This window comes from Apteryx rowi, unplaced genomic scaffold (genome assembly GCF_003343035.1).
Source record: "Apteryx rowi isolate R43461 unplaced genomic scaffold, aptRow1 scaffold_48, whole genome shotgun sequence".
In the NCBI taxonomy this organism is placed as follows: domain Eukaryota; kingdom Metazoa; phylum Chordata; class Aves; order Apterygiformes; family Apterygidae; genus Apteryx; species Apteryx rowi.
In genome coordinates, this window is record NW_020450738.1 from 374,721 (window position 1) to 384,794 (window position 10,074).

A 10,074-nucleotide genomic window follows, 5' to 3' on the forward strand; every position below is an offset into this window, starting at 1 on the left:
GTGAAAAAAAACAGTCCAGTTTTGACAACACCAGTCATGATTCTGAGGCTGACACAAACATATTACTCTCACAGGAATTGCATTTTTGGTGGAGAGCTGAATAAATTCAGATTTTATTATGAGGATAATGTTAGCACTTTTGATATGATCAAAGAAAAATACCTACCGCAGATGTCTGTGGACATAGTTTCTACACACTTTAATATACTTCTGTTTTGAGAAATCACTTGTGTTTCTGTTTTGATGTGTTGTTTTCACAGTTAGCTCAAAGGAAGGGCAGCTGCTACACTTCCTAAATTCCCTGAGGTTTACTCCACCTTGAAAACCTGAAGCAACAGTGCTCATCCGAAACATAACTATTCACATCTGTTATTCAGTTTATTTAAAAAAAAGAAAAAAAAACAGAATGGCAACAAATGGCCTGACAGTCAAAATAGCCAGTGGAATATTAAGACAAATACACAAAGAATGTCACCAAAAATGTTGTATTCCTCCCCATACAGTATTTTTGAATACTAAACAAGGCTCTAATGACTTGAAAGCCAGAACAATGTCCACWAACTGGAGATAAGACAGAGGAGAGGAATAAAATGAGGTATTAGAAGGGATAAGAAGTATTGACCTTAGAGGAAAGTGAGAGCATATGATGACAATGGAAAACATCATAAAGAATACAGAATTTACCTGAAGTCTTACAGACCGGTTTATAACCCATATGTTTTTATCAACACTGGATATATGGCTTGTTTTGTTCAGCCACATATGAACGCATGTTTTGAGAGTAGTTTTAGCTATCTTCTCTCCTTAATTTTGTTTCTATTTGCTCAGAAGATAGTATCTCTACATAAAGAATTTTGAGCAGTGGGGTCCTCTCAAAGAGACAAAAAAGAACACAGGTGGAAAGGTTGTCATTTTAAACCACAACGTCTTAACTCTTGGCACTTTGCCCCCACTGTTTTAGCTGACTCAGTCCCATTCTACTGCCAGTTAGAATTATATTTCTGACCATAATTAGAGGGGTTGCAGTCACTCCATTTCCCCCACCCCTTGACCCTTGATTAAATAAATTAGGAGTTCTGAGAAATTTAATGCAGCCACAGTAGAAGAAAACTATTGCTTTGCTCTGTGGAAATAGCAGGGTGTAGGAAATCAAGCACCAAATGAGACCACAGCTCAGATTTTTGGTGGTTCTGCAGGAAATCAGCAGGCTTTAAAAGATATCTAAATTGCCACAGTGTTCCTACCTTACAAGAAGGATCTAAAAATTAAATGGAACTATTTTAAGAAATAAGATCCCCAGGCAGTAGAGTGGACCCCATATTTTAGATTGTTATTCGTGTACCAGGATGACACCTGATCAGATGAACAGTAGAGATACAGCAGTATGAGAGGATGATGATATGATTAAGCTCTAAGTCGATTCCATGGGAAAAGGCTGCAAAATTCCTTTTGAGCATGGAGGCAATGTGTCCAGAGAAAGGCATTTAACTTCATTTTCCTTCTGAAATATTCCTGTCACAGAAAGTCTAGTGTGGGATCTGCACGCATCCATTCTTTTTCACCTGCTAAAGAGCTAGGTAGCAGGTAGTGTTTTCAGGCTTTGAGAGTGGGTTGTGCATTCAAGCAGCATCCCCTTCCCTGGGTGACCTAGAAATAGAGGTACGACTRCAGAGACAGAGGGATAGTAATCATAGTGGTTAAAGTGCTTTTAATTCACCCTAGAAATCCACCTTTAAGAGCTCTCTCTCCCTTGAAATTACTTTTTCCAGCCAGGATGGTACTGCTTATCTCACAAAAGAAGGGAAATAAGAAATTACAGTTCTGAGAACAGAGGAAGTTAAGGGAGGAGAGAGTGTGATGAGGTGCACCTTTTCAGCACTAAGTCTTAATGGAAAGCAGATATCTATGGAAGATGTTTGGAAGAGGTGAGAGAAACAGCAGTTTAGGGAAGCAAAATAAGGGGRAAAAAAACCCACTTCATATAGGGTTTTGTGGCTGGAGGAGTGGAAAGGTATGCATTCCCTTATCTGCTACAAGCACATGAGTTACCCCTCGGAAATCCAGCTAGACTGTATCAACCAGCTCGCTCTTTTCCACATGCACGTTGACTCTTCAGGGAATTTAGTAAGTTTGTAAGGTTTGTAAGTTGTATAAAAATCATGTTGACTCTTCCAGGGAGATCATATTTATCCAAGTGTCCATTGATTCTATTCCCTACCATAGTTTCTACTGATCTGCAGAGGAGAGAGCAGGCTTCCCAGCCTGTCAGGCCCCCTAGCTTCCATGGGACCCTTTCTAGAAGTTAGTATCGCACTTGCTGTCCTGCAGACACCAGGTACCGGTGCAGTTTTAAAACTGTGGTTACACATACCTGTTAGCAATTTTGCTGTTTTCCCCTTGAATACTGTGGTGAATACTGTCTGGTCCTAGTGATTTTTAGTGTGCATTTTATCAAGTTTCTTCCATTCTCTCTTCCAAAAAACCCTTCAATTTGAAGGATATCCACTGGTGAGTCCCCTACAAATGATTCCAGTTTCTTCCACAGTGAAGACTGACTCAAATGATTTATTAAACTTTTCTGCAATGGCCTTGTGTTCTTTGAGTACTCCTGTTAATACCATGGTTTATCAATTGTTCCAACAGACTTCTGGAAGGCTTCCTGCTCCTGAGAGGATCAAAGAAAGATTTATTATTAGCTTTGATTCTTTTCTTGGGGGCCAATTTTATTGTTTTCTTATATTCAGTCTGCAGGAATTTATGTCACTACTTTGTTTCATTTGAATATTACTTCACCCTTCTCAAGCCCTCCTTCATAATCCAAGTGTGTATATAGGCCTTGTGTTTCTAATATGTGCAACTTAAATCCTTACAGGCAGCATGGAAGCTATTTTAATTATTTAGCGGCATCTTTTAGTCACTTTTTAAACAAACTGTCTTATTTTTACATAGTTCCACTCTTTGAAATTGAGTCAAAGTTTGGTGAATTTTTTGGCTGTTGGTGATGCTGTAATGATACTGCATCGAAGTATGTTATACTCATTGTCACAGAATGGCTCTCCAAATATGAATTTTTAAACCAGATCCTGAATGCTACTCAGGATGAAGTCAAAGGCTATCTCTTCTCATGGACCTTCTAACTAGTTGTTCCATGAAAGAGACTCTGTTAATGTCTAAAAAGTCAGTCTCTATGTTACATCTTCTAGATGTAACACTTGTACAATCTACATACAAGCAATGAAGTCTCCTGTTATTGTTAAATTTCCCACCCTGCTGATCTCCTTGATTTTCCTTAGAATTTCACTATTAGTAAAATAGACCGAATATTGGGTTGGTTAGTTGATTATGGAACAAGTCAGTACTTATTGACTATGCTCCTCTATAATCTTCCTATTTAGGTCTGTCATGTTAACCTASGCAGATATGATTTGAATTTCTAGTAATAAGTTTGTTAATTGGACTTGATTTGATTTAAAGAGTGGCTTTTCCAAAAACAAACTGTTTTTTAAAGGAAGAGGGAGTTCCTGTTCCTATGAAATCCGGACAACAGAGACAAAAATGCCTGGAGCAGTAACTCCCATAGGGGCAGTGATCCTGTGAGACTGATACTGGAAGAATGTTTGTACAGGAATAAAGCTGCAGCTGCTTTCCACTATATTTGTTTCTAGATTGCTGAATGGCCRTTGGTTATAATCAAAATGTATTGAAACAATAAATTTTCTGCAGTATTCCTTTTGCCATGGAACTCATTTTAGTATTACAATTTGGTATTTAATAAAGGGAGAGTGTTCAATGAAGTAATGTTTTATCTGCCACCCTACCTGTTTAAAGAAAAACGCAACAAAAATATATTCAAGGTCCTCACCTTTTATAATACTGTTTTAAAGAACTAAATACTGAAAACAATTTCACAATAAAAGAACACATTTTGTGTTCTGTGAACTGGGACACATTCCCAGTGATAACACAGAAATTAAGTATTTGTTCCTTTCCTTCTCCGTACGCTGTCTAATGTTAAATCATGTTATGCTGACAAAATAAGAATATAATCTATTAAATTTGTACATTCAGAAAGTATGTCAATACATTCAGGAGCATTCTTTTTTGTCCTGTGAAATGCTCTTCATTAATTTACCTATTATATAAAATGTGGTTCTTAGTTCTGTAATCGTTTATAGACTGTTTAATGTGAATACAGTAATTAATAGGCCTTCCTATTTATTTGCCTAATAGGTTGCTGGATGGATCTAATACTGCATTTTACTTGTTTGACAACCATGCACATTCTTTGATGGCCTTTGTTTTAATCCTGCCTTTAAGTCTCTTAACATAAATAAAGATAATCCATCCAGAATCCTCTTCCTCTCTGATAATTTTCTCTTGAGCTGCTTTTGTGTTTAACTTTGTATTTTTATTCTCATCAGTGAAGACAGTGTTCAGAGTTATATTTTAGAGCTATAAATGTTATTTTACTGAAAAGAATTGTGAGTGCATGGTCACCATCAACTGATATTGACCRTTGAATAGCATTTGGCTGGATTCTCCTGCATATCTAAGATAGATACGTAAGAATATAGYACATCTGAATTCAGAACATGACCTACATTATTACTGAGCAAATAGGAAATAAACATGCATTGTAATACAGCACATGTTTTCCTTAGATTTGTTGAGTTAAAGAGGTACAAATCCTCTAAAGATGACATCAGAAGTTATCCAAAAACTTTTAATAGCAATGAGAGGATTATGAGTTACAGTAATCTTTTCTTTGAGTCACTGACATAGATAAGACCCTCAAAAGTGGTGTGGCTGCCTTGCGTAGTGACATTATCCTCAAACTAGCTAAAAGAAAGATGAAGATACAAGGCCAAGAGGCATCATAGTTACMTCTAGAAAATTCACACCTTTTCGAAGGTACAGTGGAAAAAAAAAGGAAGGTCTGAAGTAAAGAAGTGTTAAATACCTCTTCTTCACCAATCCTTGCACAGTTTAGAGCTCCATCAATTTAAGTAGTTGAATTTAAGTAGTTGTCAGGAACATATGTTTCATTCTGCAAAGTACAGCAAACCATCTGACCATCTCAGTTTGGTTTTGAAACCTGAAAATAGAAACAATTGTTGATGTCTCATAGTATTGTCCATGATATCTAAAGTGGAAGAAAGTATTTTTAGTACTGTACCACTATAAAGTCTGTTTGTTGTGGCCTTGACTTTGATGACAAAAACTGTGTGAAATCCCTGCTGATACCACTAACTTTCTCATTTACTTCACTGGGCCAGAACTTCACTCTATGACTTTTATTGTGTCTTCATACTAAAGAATAAAAATCTTTATTACCTCAAGACACACCCATGGATTTTTTTCAAATATCCTAAATGGTGGAGTTTCTCTCTTTAAAGCTTGTAACTTGTTGGTTAAATAGGATTTTTTTTTTWAATAAAATAGCATTCAATTTAAAAAGATATAGCTGTCTTTTCTTTGTTCTTGTTCCATGACAAACATTCAGTTTTGTATGYACACACTGAAAGACACTAACATTCCTTGTATAGCAGAAGAGCATTCTTCAATTCGGAAAGAATCATTCTTAAAATTATAGCACAAATTTGACCCACTGTATCAAGACATAAGTTGAAAGAGGCAATGTGACTTGAATAAGCAAAGCAAAACTGAAGAATTTGCAGAATCTTCCTTTTTACCACAACTAAAAAAGGCACTCTTGAGAGATTTTTTATCTCTGGACAGATTGATTAGCTTGGAATAAGTCTGCTCCATTCTCAGCTATGGCTGTAGTGGGTCTTTCAATAGTTTAGTTTATATGTCCACCAAAGGAAGGAATAAGGGATCCAGCGGTTTACAATGTATTGCAACCTCTTTTGACTTTCAGAATTAGACAGGCTTTGAAATCCCACATCATTTTTCTTTAAAGAGAACGGCAGACAAGTGTTTCTCTAATGCAACTCTGTTCATTTACAAAGAATGTTTATAAAGTCTTGTTTCTCTGGCCATAGTAGGGATACTTTGCTTTGACGACAGGTCTGTCTTTTTCTCTTGGTACTGTTTCCTGCTTTCTTTCAATCTTTAAGATCATGCTACAGGCTTTTATCTGGCATCCTTTGAGACATTTTTCTCTGTGTGCGTCTGTAATGGTTTTGCTCTTTCCTCTTTCTTACCTACACATACATATACACACACACACACACACACACACACAACGTATATCACCGCTGCATTTGGTATCAAGATCCCAGGAAGTGCCCGTACCGTCTGGCCAAGCTGTGGTTCACATTTGCATGTGGTCTAGTTCCTGGGTGTTATTTTTTCATTGTTTCAGTTATCGCTACACAAAGACACATTTAATTGGGCCTTCAATGAGCCTGAAAGACAGACAGCTACTATACCCAAGAGCTTCACTGGGAAAGTGTGATTGCCCAACCCCCACTAGTGCAACGTCTAAAAGCAAAAGGAGGGGGGGAACATGGGCTAAGGCACTCTCTTAATTAAGTAACCTCAAATTCAGTGGCCATTTTCTTCCTAACCAGCAGCTGTCTTAGCTGCCACCTGCGCTAGCTTTTTTTGCAGCAGCTATCTGACCCCTGAGACACTGCTGACCTCCCCTTCTGCCCTTGTTTGCTAACCTCAGTCACTCTCAACCTTGCATCACTTTGGAGAAGTTGCGAGGAGAGCAGGAATACAGCACTGACATAAATCGAGGACCATGAATGGGCTATAAAGTTTCTGATTCGTACTGCCTCTGTGTGTGCTTGTCTGTGAGAGAGGGGGACGGGCAGCTAAAAAGTGACATGAAAAGCCTGACAAAGAGCTCTACTCAGGGAAGGTCACAGCAAAGGTCAGCAAACTYCCCTGGTGAGAATGAGTGTGCCACCAGAAAACAGGAAATGGCAGTGGATAGACTTCCAGGAGGCGCGAATCAGTTCACGTACCAAACCAGAAAATCAAGGCCAAATTGAGAAAACAAAACTACATAAACATCACATAATCCACATTTTTAACTAATAAGACAGCACTGTTTAAAAGGAAACAACAAAAAAGAACTTCTGTCAAATCAGAATTTGTTATTCTATGTTGATCCACAGATGCTGTCTATGTTCTTCCCAAACAATGAGAGGGACAAATAAATAAGTTTGTTAATTAGTGGGCTCACTGCTGTTTAAATTACATATTTTTACTTTTAATTAATATATGCATTCTTGGTTTCTCCAAGACAGTGAAAGAGCATGTTTTATTTTACACTTCAGAAATGCAGAAAATGAAATTGAGTAACAGAAGGAACCCTATTAGTTAGAATGGGAGTCCTCCATTTTTTATAACCTGTATCACTGTCAACCACTATAAAATGAGCTCAAACATATAGCTACATTGTGCCCTGTAAGGATACTGAAATATGTGATTTATTCGTATTTGTGAAGTTAGACATGAAATTAAATGCAAGTTCAATACTTAGAAAAGTAGTGAAGTATCAGAAAGTATTAATGATTATTATACTGAAATCTCAAGAAATGGAAGGTGACATTTGAGCAGAGGACACTGGACTAAATAAACAAGTATGCTTTAGCTTCTTTATACCATGACAGTAATATAAAGTACTTGTAAGCCCTGCTTAACTGGCTGGATAAATAATATTTGCAACTCCTTAGAGGTGTTTAAGCGGCACAAAGCGGCAACTGAAGTGTACAGAGGTATCTGTCCTGTGCTGCTTAATAGTTTGAATTACTGACTAAATGGAAAGGAACACTGATTTTTTCTTGTGCTGTACACACTACATTATGAGAGCTGCTAGCAACATGGATCATTTGAGAATGATTATGACCATTCAATAACATTTTGCTTTAAGAAGGTTAAATGACTATAACAATGGTCTGTATTTGAAATATGTAAAATCACAGTCAGTGAATGTGTCCTTTAAAGGTATTTTGTGATGTTGCTTGGCAATTGATTGGCTATCTTCAGAATTTTTTGACCTAAATGCTGTCACAACATGAACTACATGAACCAATACACACTTAGTTTTACTCAGTGAAGAAAATAGAAGGTATAGTCTTTGTATTTTAAAAATATCATTGAAATGTTTGCTAATTCACTCGCACAGTATTCTTTTTGTCCAGCAAAACAGGTGGATACAACTATTATCACTCCTAGACAAATGAAGGCTAGAATTTTCAGAGGAATCTGCAAAGGTGTCCACCTGTAACTACATGTCAGTAATATCATGGTATCAAATTCCCTGGGTTATTTGATAATGCTAGTGAACGTGTTTATCACACAGCAAATCAGGATCAGATCCTTTGTTTTTCTGTTGCCTTGTTCCTGTAATCAGCTGGCCTACAGAGACAATTTTTACCAATTATATTGGCATAAGTAAGCAAGTACATCTATGTGAATATGCTTATTCTGATGTATGCTTTGTATTCTGGCCTTAGTGAAAAATTTCACTTAACCTCTAAGTCTAGGATATAGACTTTTTTAAAAAATTTAAGATGAGGCCAGAATACCACAGGGAATAGAACACAATATAATTGTGGAAAATACTGAGATTGTATTTTGGATTTTGAATCACACTTTCTGGGGAATTATCTGGATGTCAGGAAATAAGAAGAATATTTTGTGTAGTAATATCAGAATATAGACCGGTGTAGTTTCATTAAAGTAAATGAAAATGAAGCAAGCGTCATTACACCAAGGGAAAATCTGACCCTGCAAAGTTTTTTTGGAAGAATATGCTGTTCCTGCCAGCTGTTGGGAAGACAACAGAGCATTTAAACAAGGAGAGAGATTTGTGCTCTAATGGCTAGATCTGGCAAGTACGTGCTCTRAAGTTTTCTGCAGCTGATCTCCTGATCAATAGGCATCTCTCTTTTTTCTTTTTTTAAGCAGCTTCCTCTTGACTTCTAAACCACTGAAAGGTGTCTTACATTTATGTTAAGTTAGAGATGTTTTAATACCTATTAAGAACACCTTTGCCACCAATACTTACAGAACATAAGCACAGTATGAGATCAGGTAACATAAATGAAGCAAATAAAAAATATTAGACACTTATTTTTATATGATGGAGATGGAACCTTTGTATTTAATCTTTTTACTCAGAAAGAAAACTAGCATATCTCCTGTCATAATCTCACTGTGACTCTGCAGCATACTTTTCTAATTCTAGTTACTGCCTTATTGAATTAGTGATAGTTTTTCCTCTCCAAATGAGAGCTAAAATACAGTAAAAAAAATGATTATAAACTACATAGCCCTACAGAACAACACAGCATTCCATAGAAGTTTTAGAAGAGATGGTCTAAGGATCAAATTCGACATATAGCCTCACTGATGAGAAATACAAAAAGGGAAGACCACAGACTTCATTCTTCCTGGTAGACTGAAACGTAAGCAGTTTACTCAAGCGCACATTTAAAGTGAAACCATACCAAACACCCTGTGCACCATGCCATGCGTATTAGGATCCTGAGACGATGGCAACATAAAAACGCCCTTTACCTTAAGCATTCTTTACAAAATAACTGAATAATGCGTCAAACGGCTAAAAGCATGAGATAGGGAGTTCGGAGCATGGCTTGTACGCTTACCTCTGCCACCCATTTCCTGGGTTATTTTGTCGTTGGGGTGCTCCTGCCTCCCGCTCTGCCCCCCGCCGTGTGGCTACTGGGCGCTGCGGTTCCTGAGGCACCTGTGTAAAACATACCTGAAGCACCGCGGCAGGCCTGGAGACACCGTATACGAAATATTATTTATTTTTCCACAGGAGCACGCGTTTAAATTCTTTGCGCCTCGCCGGCCGACGTGCTGCACGGCGGGGGCACCACGGGGGTTTCGGGGGCAGCAGTGGGGCTGCGGGGAAGGGGACTGCATTTCTGAGGGCCAAACGCTGCCGCCCTCGTCCCTCACCAGCCGCCCTCCTGCCGGCGGCGGACGAGACACTGCTCCCGAGGACGCCGCCGCGGCACTGGGCCCTAAACCGCCGCCGTTGCGGCCGTTACGGCCGCAGCCCCGCGCGCGCCGCCGCCGGCCGTTGCGGCCGTTAGGGCCGCTGCTCCGCGCGCCGCCATGAGG

General features: G+C 38.4%; 1 long non-coding RNA gene across 2 annotated transcripts; it reads right to left on the minus strand.

Moving 5' to 3' along the window:
* Positions 1–357: 357 nt before the first annotated feature.
* On the minus strand, positions 358–10,013 carry LOC112972222. Of its 2 annotated transcripts, XR_003255590.1 has the most exons (4): positions 9,910–10,013; positions 9,591–9,691; positions 4,961–5,095; positions 358–2,665 (listed from the first exon to the last, which is right to left on the minus strand). It is a non-coding gene; the product is annotated as an uncharacterized LOC112972222 (long non-coding RNA). The 2 variants fall into 2 exon arrangements; XR_003255589.1 differs by having other exon boundaries at positions 9,591–10,012.
* Between the last annotated feature and the right edge of the window lie 61 nt (positions 10,014–10,074).